A 10,831-nucleotide genomic window follows, 5' to 3' on the forward strand; every position below is an offset into this window, starting at 1 on the left:
AACTGTATGTTAAAATCGAATGTCAATATTTTCAATTTTTATTGTCTTGGAAACCAGCCAAAACATTCCGTACATTCCAGCCAAAACCAGCCAGTACATTCTTTAAAGTCGAATATCGGGGTAAATAAATAAAAAACCAATAAGTATTGTACTATTTTATTTCTATAAATATAAAGATGTAATAACTGAAAAAATATATACAGGGTGGTGAATATATGGTACATATAGTTAAAAATAAAAACTAATAAGCAATCGAGAAAAGAGAAAAAGTAATTTTTTTAATTAATATATTAATTAATATATATATGGAAACGTTTTGATCATTATGGTCAGAAGCTTATATTCCATATGAAAGCAGCCTTTAGATTTTTGAAGTTATACTTCTTTACGGGCGATATGAGGGTGAATTTTTATATGTTAAAACCTATGATCCGGGAGCATGCGCATTATAACTTTGTTCTGATTGGATGTTCAAATGACATGTCAAAAATTATCCAATATGGCAGCTGTAGCACAGCTGTGGTGTGGACGGTTGACGGTTTGGTTATGTAATGTATGGTTCCTATACAATAAGTAATCCTATACTTTTTTTATTTTTTTGAAAGCGGTAAGCACAAAATTTGTTTGGTGTTTAAAAAAAATTAAAACATTTTAAGAAATCATATAATACAAGTATAACTTCTTACGTGCGTACAAAGTACACACACATTCTTTTTTTGTTGGAACGCAAGTATAATCAAGAGAATGTAAGCCTATTATGAAGAGTGTATTGTCAATTATCAAGCATTAACTTGAATGTTGAAACAATTTCAAGTGATATTGGATCAAACTTTTTGAATTAGCTAAATTATATAATGTTACTCCTGAAAATCCTGAATTTCAAGTAGTCAGTCATAAATTGTTTTATATATTTGACCTAAGTTATTGTTTTATACAAACTACAGAAACAATTTAATGAAACATAGTTTATTAAATTTAATTTAGGTTTGCTGATAAAAGTACTTTATGGAAGTTTTTGTGCGTATTGGATTCTCAACTTTTTAAACACAGCACGTGGCTTTTGTGGAATGAACACATATAAAATATGACTTTGTGCTCTTCCTGCAGATTCATTTGGTCAAAGAAAGGTTAGAGAATTTGTATGATATTTTAGATTCAAATTCTTTGTGAAGTCCCAATAAATACAAAATTAATTTTTTATACGATAGTTTATAGTTCATGAAAAAGCTTAAAATAATTAATTCACATAATCAAGATATCTCAAAAAGAATTAAATTGTATAAATGTTGGAAAATAACAATTAATAGTTGTAGGCTATATAAGAAAATATATATAGAAAATAAGTCTATACAAAATATTATGAGCTACAAACTGATACAAAAACAAAATACTAACGCCAAGCCAAGCCAAACAAACAACTGTGACAACAAACGCCGATCCTGTACAAGACAAATGTCACCAAAATTATTTGCTATTCATACAAATTGAGAAATGGCCGATCTGGCACATGCGCATAAAAATTTAGTTCATAGATAATCCGTTTGTGTCGGTTCTTGGGAGATATGTATTCTTTGCTAGAGGTATACAGGGTGTAACAAAAATACAGGTCATAAATTTATTCACATATTCTGGGACCAAAAATAGTTCGATTGAACCTAACTTACCTTAGTACAAATGTGCACATAAAAAAAGTTACAGCCCTTTGAAGTTACAAAATGAAAATCGATTTTTCCCAATATATCGAAAACTATTAGAGCTTTTTTATTGAAAGTGGACATGTGGCATTATTATGGCAGATGGCAGTAGTATCTTAAGAAAAAAAAAATTATAGTGGAATTTGGAAACACCTCAAAAATTTTATGGGGGTTTTGTTCCTTTAAACCCACCCAAACTTTTGTATACGTTCCAATTTAATTATTATTATAGTACCATTAGTTAAACACAATGTTTTAAAAACTTTTTTGCCTCTTAGTACTTTTTCGAAAAATCAGTTTTTATGGAGATTTTTTGAATATTTGTCAAATCCAAGTACGATTATGGACACTTGGTAATAATATGAAAATTTATTTATGGTTTACATTTTTAGGTATATTTTGAACCATATTAAAAAAGAAGCCACATCTCGATAAAAGGTGCCTTATCTAAAAAATACAAAGAGGCAAAAAAGTTTTAAAAAGACTGTTTAACTAATGGTACCGCAGTAATAGTTTAATTGAAACGTACATAAACATTTGGGGGGTTTAAAGGCACAAAATCCCCATAAATTTTGTATGTAAACGTATTAAAAAAGAAGCCGCATCTCGATAAAAACTGCCTTATCGAAAAAATACTAAGAGGCAAAAAAGTTTTGAAAATATTAAATTTAACTAATGGTACCACAATAATAAATTAATTGGCACGTACACAAAAGTTTGGTGGGGGGTTTAAGGGAACAAAACTCCATAAAATTTTTAGGGGGTGCACAAATTTCACTATAATTTTTCTTTAAGATGTTCCTGCCATAAGTATGCCACATACCTATTTTCAATAAAAAATCTCTAATAGTTTTCGATATATTCGAGAAAATCGATTTTCATTTTGTAACTTCAAAGGGCTGTAACTTTTTTTATGTGCATATTTGTACTAAGGTAAGCTAGGTTCATTCGAACTATTTTTGGTCCCAGAATATGTACTTTAATTTATGACCTGTATTTTTGTTACACCCTGTATATTAACATAGAGTGAGCCTACTTTCCGCGCTTCCTGACGACAAGAAGTTTGTTCCAACATGAACTTTTGGACGGTCCAGAAACCGTCACGAAACTACTTGTACAGTTGGTTGTGCGCATATTCGTAATTGTATCGCCCAGTTATCGTCCTATGACGGTAATTTGGAATCCGATGTTGGAAAACTGATTTAGATTATCATTTTTGTTGGTGACAACTGGTGTGCTTTTAGTCGATCACGATTCCCGCTTTCGATTTGCAAAAAGGCTCAAAATTTGCAAGTCAGTCCAACCAGCACATGCATTTGCCCGATTACTGAAATGATCATCACGAAACCGTCACTAAAAGATCACAATCCTTGTCGGAACAGTGGGAAGGACGATCCGATGACGATCATATTTTTGTTGGAACGGATTTTGTTTACTGCGCAGGAGCGTTACCGTTTCGTGACGGTTCTCGGTCGTGTTATGGAACAAACCTGATCTCATGGACTGGTTTGCGGCATCTCTTTCTAACACATTGTATCGAGAAACTAAGATGACATTAACTGTGAGTATAGGTACGGAAGGGGAGGACAACTGTCGCAGCTTTACTATGCGTAAGAGTGAAACAGCACTAATCCAAATAAAAAAGATGGTGTCGTCACTTCACTATGAATGATACTCTCTCTATGTCAAAGCTGGCCTCAAACGACTCGTGTAACCTACTAAATTCACCTACTTGGAAAGTATACGCTCCGAGCTTCGCTGGTATCGCCACCGATATAGCAATATAAACTTGTTTCAAACTTGCTGCAGGTTTGCCATGGCAACTTTGCAAACTTGCAGCAAGTTTAAATTAAACTTGCTAGTTGGAGTGTGACAAACTTGCATGAAGTTTGTCTTTTCAAACTTGATACAAACTTGACACAACAAACTTGCTGAAGGTTTGTTTTTGTTTTGTTGCATGAAGTTTGTTTTTTCAAACTTGATACAAACTTCCTTAAGGTTTGTTTTGACATACTAGCCACAATTTGAATAAAACAACGTGAATAAAAAATACAATACCATTTTATATAACTATTTATTCAGTAATCACTCAAATAAAATACAATCTATTGTCTAAAATTATTTATTGGAACTTACATTAAACTCGCTAGCTTCAGATTCTGATGCTCAGTTTTGTCTATCAGCTCTGAAACAAATAAAAGAAATTGTTATAAACTCTTGCTGTGTGAACATAATTAATATTTGCTATTAAAAGAGACAAAAAGATGTTACAGTACAATTTTACAATAAAACCTAACCTTATTTACATATAATATTATTATAAATATAATTTATTTTAGATAGTAAATAGCTAGAATTAGTAAAGCTAGAGGCCTAGAAGCTACGAAAAACATAAAAAACTTACCTCAATTTCACCAAAGTAAAAAGAATACCAATCTGTACTTATAATCATCACAAGCAGGTAGGTCTATGCAAAACTGAAGAAAAGCAGCTTCAGCTTAGTAATTACAGTAATAGTCTCGGAGAATTGTACGGAAAATTTTGGTAAAAAACTCAATGAAAAATATCAACATAGGATAGGGATAGGACATAACCACAAATTATCACCGCTTAGCTTGGCAGGCAGGTTACTTTTCCCGTGTTGCCAGCTGTCGAGTAAGCTTTTTCCTTCAACGTACCTTAAAAATTCCCACTTTTATGATAAAATTCCCTCCTATGCTCCTATTTAAAAAATCTGTGAAAATATGTTGAATTATTTTCAAATATTTTGATTTTTTTTAAATATTTTACAATTTGGACTGGACAGTGGCGTGCTGGCCATATAAATGAATCGGTGCAATCACCGAGAGGCCGCGGCCTCTTGAGGCCGGCCAAATATTTTCACAAAATTTTTTAGATGTAATAAAAAAAATATTTTTTTTTAATTTCTAATCGGATGTTAATTTTGCTAATAATATTAATAAAACATTTAAAAAAAAATTATTTTTTTTAATTGTGAAATACAGCTTAAGTAAATGAATAAGACTCTATAGTCTATGCATAAATAGATTGCTACATATAATATTATTTATTTTCATACATTCAAGTATATTTATGAATTTCCAATTTCCTTCAAACATGTATGTACTCTGCAGAATAAAAAATGGAAAAACGTCTTGCTCACTTTTGACCAAATTATTATATTTTGACAAATCAAACCGTTTTATGATGATCTAAGAAATCCTAGAAATCCTAGAAATTTTGATACAATAAAAAATGGTATACTGAAAAATTAAGAAGTTTTTATCCTACCATATCTGCGACTGCAATTAGAGAAGAACTCGTGGATTTTTCTGATAAATGTATTGTATTAAAAATAGGATTTTGCAAAATACATACTGAGATTATAGAAGATCGAGTTAATGATGAATATGTTCAGTCTACAGAAAATATGAAGGATGATATTATGATATTATTAATCTAAGTGATAATGAACATGAAGTAACAAATGACAATGTTGATATCGTGAAAACTTCACCTCCGTGTGGTATGTACTAAAAAGTGTAAAGATTGTATAGCTTGCTGTTACGCTGTTTTGTATAAGTACAACTTATATCAGTGTGCTGTGTGCTTATCAAAATTTAAATAGTATAATATAAAGCATTTATTAACTCTTTCAGTGACACCAGTATCTTGCAAAAAAAGCTTTTCAACATTGAAATGCATAAAAAATCGGTTAAGAAGTACTTACTTTAACACAAGATCACTTTTATGCTAATGGCTATAGAAAAAGAAGCTTTGTCTGAGCTTAAAAATGATGGAATAATCGACGTATTTGCTCAACAATCTACTTTAATGCGGAAATTATTGATCAAGAGTTAAGTAATTATTTTATAAAATAATCGCAAAAGAATATTTAGATTATTGCGTTGTATTAATATTTTAATAGTTATTTATGATATAAGTGTTAGAAGTACACGTTTAAGGCACGCATGTGTAGTGGCGGATCTAGGGGAGGGCGATGGGGGTAATCGCCCCCCCTCTCAAACCAAGTTATATATAAAGATTATAAAAACATTCAATTATTCATTTATTTTTCATAGAAATTTAGCCAATTGGCCCCCTCTCTTGACGATGCTGGATCCTGCTAGATCCGCCACTGCGCATGTGAAAGTTTTGCAGAATGAGCGAAGCGAATTCTGCAATTCACATGAGTGCCTTAAAAATGTACTTTTTAACACGTATATCATACAATATTTTTTCTACAAACGTCATATATCAACAATTATAATTTATTCATTACAGGGCAATATCTACAAAAACTTTTACTTGAACATGAACTGGCATTCCATTTTTATATTTTCCTTGACATTACATCAAAACCGCCTATACTGTCAATACGTAAATCATAACAACTATAGAATAACATCTTACTTTTATTGTTGTATATTCTAACAAATTTTAATAGTTTTTTTCTACAAACGTGTTAAAAATGCAATAATACAGTTTAAATTAAATTTTAAAAAACCTTTTAAACCACCTTTTTCAAATTGCGCAAGTTTTACTATTAATATTAATGTTAATAAATGAAATATAAATATTTTGACGTTTCAAAATATGACATTTCTCTTTTTTAACTGCAGTGCCTTAAAATTTTTTTAAAGCACTAGTGCCTTAAAGTAGCGTTTTTAACGCTCGTATGGAGTGCTAAAAATTGCATTTTTAACACGTTTATAGAAAAATATTTTTAAATTAAAGTATTTGCACTCTACTTGCATTTATACTCTCTTGTATAATTAATTTACTAAAATTGAGCTTAATACATAATTGAAAAATTCTCAAAATTTTATTTTACTTTTATCTTAATTATATATATTGTCATACATGTCATTTATTATTTGTAAGATTATTATTCTTAAATGAAAAAATATGGCAAATTAAAAAAATCATTGAATTCGAAGTTTTATGATTGATTCAAAAATAATTTATATTTTTGTTTTTGTTTTTTGTTTTTTTAAATAACGAATAAAACATCCTGATAACAGACGGTAAAATGAGGATGGGAGGCCGCTTTTCTACAAAATCACCGGGCCGCTTGAAAAGTTCCAGCACGCCACTGAGCAAAGATTCCTTTATAAGTTAACTTTTTCCCTTTTATGTTGAAAATTCTCTCGGGTGGCAACACTTTCGTTTTCGTGGGCGTGATATCAGTCAGGGTAACTGAAATATTCGGCACAAAAACACTTTGATGAACCCAAAACAAATCTTTATTTGACTACATATCAAATACAACTGGTTAATTCTTTTACATGTAACTAACTAAAATATAATGCGATAATTAGCAATACATGAGCGTCGCGAGTGGGGTTTATAATTACATGGCCAATACATTACATCACCCCACCCTAAAATCCTACTTATAACTAAATTTAGGAACACAACAAAACTAAACTCCTAAATACTATATTTCGAATCCAAAACGTTTTGGTTCTCTTCTAGATCTTATTGGACGTCTATGTGGGATGCCTGACTCCTAGATAACATCACTATCATTTTGAGAGTCTAGCTGAGGCTCCCCACCTAGATTTCCTGTTAAGTTTGTAGCGGCTTGGATAACATTTTCCTCGTTATTTTGAATATTATTTTCCTCTGAACTATCGTGCATCGTCTCCGCAAATGTAATACCTTCTAAATTATTATTAAAAACTATTTTAATTTGATTACAATGTCTTTTCCACGTAAGTTTACTACCTAACGGATTTACCAAATATGCTCTTCTACCTAAAATTCGTAAAATCTTTGCTTTGCACCACGACATCTTGGTGTTTCCATAATCTTTAACTAAAACGATATCCCCCACTACAAACTCTACCTGTTTCCTCCCCTATAATATTTCTTATTATTTTCTTGCGCTTGCATCAAGTTACGTCTAATTTGTGTTAAATCAACTGGGTTTGATTGTTGGTTTTGTAAATCATCAGGTTTAATTAAATCTAGACGCGTTCGCAAGGCCCTTCCAAAAAATATCTTAGCGGGAGAAGTACCTGTCGACAGGTGCACTGTGTTCCTATATGTCAATAAAAATTTAGACAATGATAAATTAATATTCCTTTGATCAATATCTTTTAACAAAAAATGCTTGACTGTTTTAACGCTATTTTCAGCAGCACCGTTGCAATGTGCTGAAAAAGGAGGTATTGTTATATGTTTAATACCATTAATTAAAGTAAAATGTTTAAATTCTTGCGATGTTAGCTGCGGGACGTTATCGCTGACAAGTACTTCCGGTAAACCCTAACGAGCAAAACACTCCCTAAGTTTAGCAATCGTAGTCATTGAGGTGATTGAAGACATTAGACAAACTTCTACCCATTTAGAAAAAGCATCAAAAATTATCAGAAAATGAGTTTTTCGTGTTTCGGCAAAATCTATATGCACGCGTGACCAAACATTTTGAGGAATGCTCCAGCCTTGTAAGGGAACCTTAGGAGGATCTGCCTGCATGTGCTGACAAGGAATGCAGTTCTTGCTGAGAACTTCAATTTCTGTATTTAATGATGGCCACCAAATATAAGACCTAGCTAATAATTTCATCTTAACTATACCAAAGTGAGCTGAATGCAATTCATTCAGTAATTTATTTCGTAGTTTACTAGGAACAATTACTCTTTGTCCCCACAATAAGACGCCATCTTCAATAGATATTTCATTTCGTTTAAGGAAATAGGGTTTAATTTCTAATTCAACATTTGTGGGCCATTTGGCCATAACATATTTAGTTACACAAGACAAAATCGGATCTAATTCTGTTTCTTTCCTTATATCACTCACATTAATAGGAATTTCTTCGCTTTCTGCTAAATAATTTAAATTAAGTTTCCTCTATATTAAACTTAGAAGAATCTAGCCTTATCGACTTATTTGAAGGCAATCTACTTAAAAAGTCAGCTACATTTTTTTGTGTCGATACATGCTTTATTAAAATTGAAACCACTTAAAAATACTGCATATCGCTGCAATCTATTTGCCGCCGTAACCGGTATCCCATTTTTAGGGCCAAAAATGGATACTAACGCCTTGTTATCTGTGATTAAATTGAACTCCTTCCCATATAAAAATTGGTAGAAACGTTTGATTCCCCACACTATAGTAGTTGCTTCTTTATCTAGAGTCGAATAAGCCTTTTCGGTATCGCTGAGCGTTCTACTAGCAAAATAGATTGGTTTCTCGCTACCATCTTTCAAACTATGCGAGAGAACAGCTCCGATCCCATAATCTGAACTATCAACCGTTAAATTTAATTCTAGGGTTGGGTCGTAATGAACTAATACTAAGGTATGTGCAGGTAATAACGCCAGGTTGGTAATATCGCCAACTCGTGATTTCTCAGAAAGTACGTTTGCTAAATAATAAATGGCAACATGGATATGTTCCTCATAGTATTCTAAATCACGTGATCGTGTTTGCGATGACCTTAGGTTTGTCAGCTGTGTTTATGACAGTTGAATATCAGTATTCGGTGTAGAACGAGTACCGTTTATAATTTTACATCTTTTGTGTTTATTAGATTGGAGCGGCGTTATTGATGAGTAATATTATTTGATTTCAGTAATTTGTACTTTGTTTCCTAAGGAATAAAATGATGCATTCAGATTTTTTAGATAGTTTTGCTTATCTTCGAAAACCAAATTACAAACAATTTATGTGCATGTCGGTAATATCGCCAAGTCCAATGGATGGTAATAACGCCCTGGCGTTACCATCCCTTCTTGGAGTTTTGATTGCCTTGGCAGCTTTCTCCAGATACGTCGAAGGTTGGAAAAATTAAAAAGCGCTCTGCCGTAGAGTCATCGACAAGCAACAGTGATTCTGATGATATAGAGTTAAGTGAGATGGAAACATCAGATGAAGAAAAACATGACACTTCATTTTCAGATATGCTAACCACTCCAGATTATGGTACAAAAATGTTATTGTTCTTAAATACTTACTTATTGTTATTATTCAGCAAATATATCATTTTGAAGTATAATGTTCAATTGTTAGACCGTATTGTATTCGAAATAATAGGTTGGCGATATTGCCAACAGGGGTTGGAAATATCGCCAAAGATGACTTTTTTTTTAAATTGTCCAGTAAATGTGTAAAAATACCCAAATTATTTTTTTAGTAGATTCTACGTAATTTCAAGTAGTTCATTGAACAGCTCAAGTTGTGACATATTTTTTAATATGACCCACTATCCAACAAAAAAATTCTAAACCTTAGCTTGGCGATATTACCTTCAGATACGTTAGATCTGAAGCTAACATTTGTTTAATAGTGTCAAAAGCTAATTGACATTCTTCATCCCAGTGCCAAACAACATTTTGTTTTAAAAGCTTATATAAACAATGAACAATGTTTGGGAGATTTGCAGTGGCGGCTCCTCTTTGAGGCCGCATGGCCGCGCGCCCTCCCAGATATAATGTTGGTTAAAAAATTCTGATACAACCAACTTCAACATTTTCTATTCTAATTTTAATTTGTTGAAATTCACATAAAAACACTGTCTGATATTTTTCCGACGCTCAACCAGCTTGTCATAGCTTTATAGGACGTAGGCGATGGTTGAGACCACGTTGAGAGAGCACGCACGATATTTGGGCGCAAGAGAAGTGCGGCCACGTAACCATAGCAATCGAGGACGGTCGACCAACACTCCCACTCATCTTCAGACGTTGCGTGATGTTGCATTTTGGCCGCACTTCTTTAGCGGCCTCAGTGAGCAAGAAAGCACGCGGCAAGAAGCTTTGCAAGCAGTTATCTCTGACAACAATAAAGCGAAAGCAGTGGAAAAGTTTGCAGTAGTAGTGTTTAAAGTTTCACTTATTCTTATTACGTAAGTACACATATTTTTCATATTATAACACATGGGCTAATTAGAACGAATTTATTTTAGCATCATGAATACTGTTCATAATATATTAAATACGAACTTTTCCAATCTGCCACTTGAAGATAAGTTAAAAATTAAAGAATTGGGCAGGCCGTTGCCAAATTTGAAGTTAACGCAAATTAGTGAACGCAAAGCAGAAAACAGAAGTTTCACCCGCCATTTTTCAAGAGACATTTATACAAGAAATAATTGGATTTGTGGTTGTGACGTTTCGAATTTA

Source organism: Diabrotica virgifera, chromosome 3, assembly GCF_917563875.1.
Source record: "Diabrotica virgifera virgifera chromosome 3, PGI_DIABVI_V3a".
Taxonomy (NCBI): Eukaryota; Metazoa; Arthropoda; class Insecta; order Coleoptera; family Chrysomelidae; genus Diabrotica; species Diabrotica virgifera.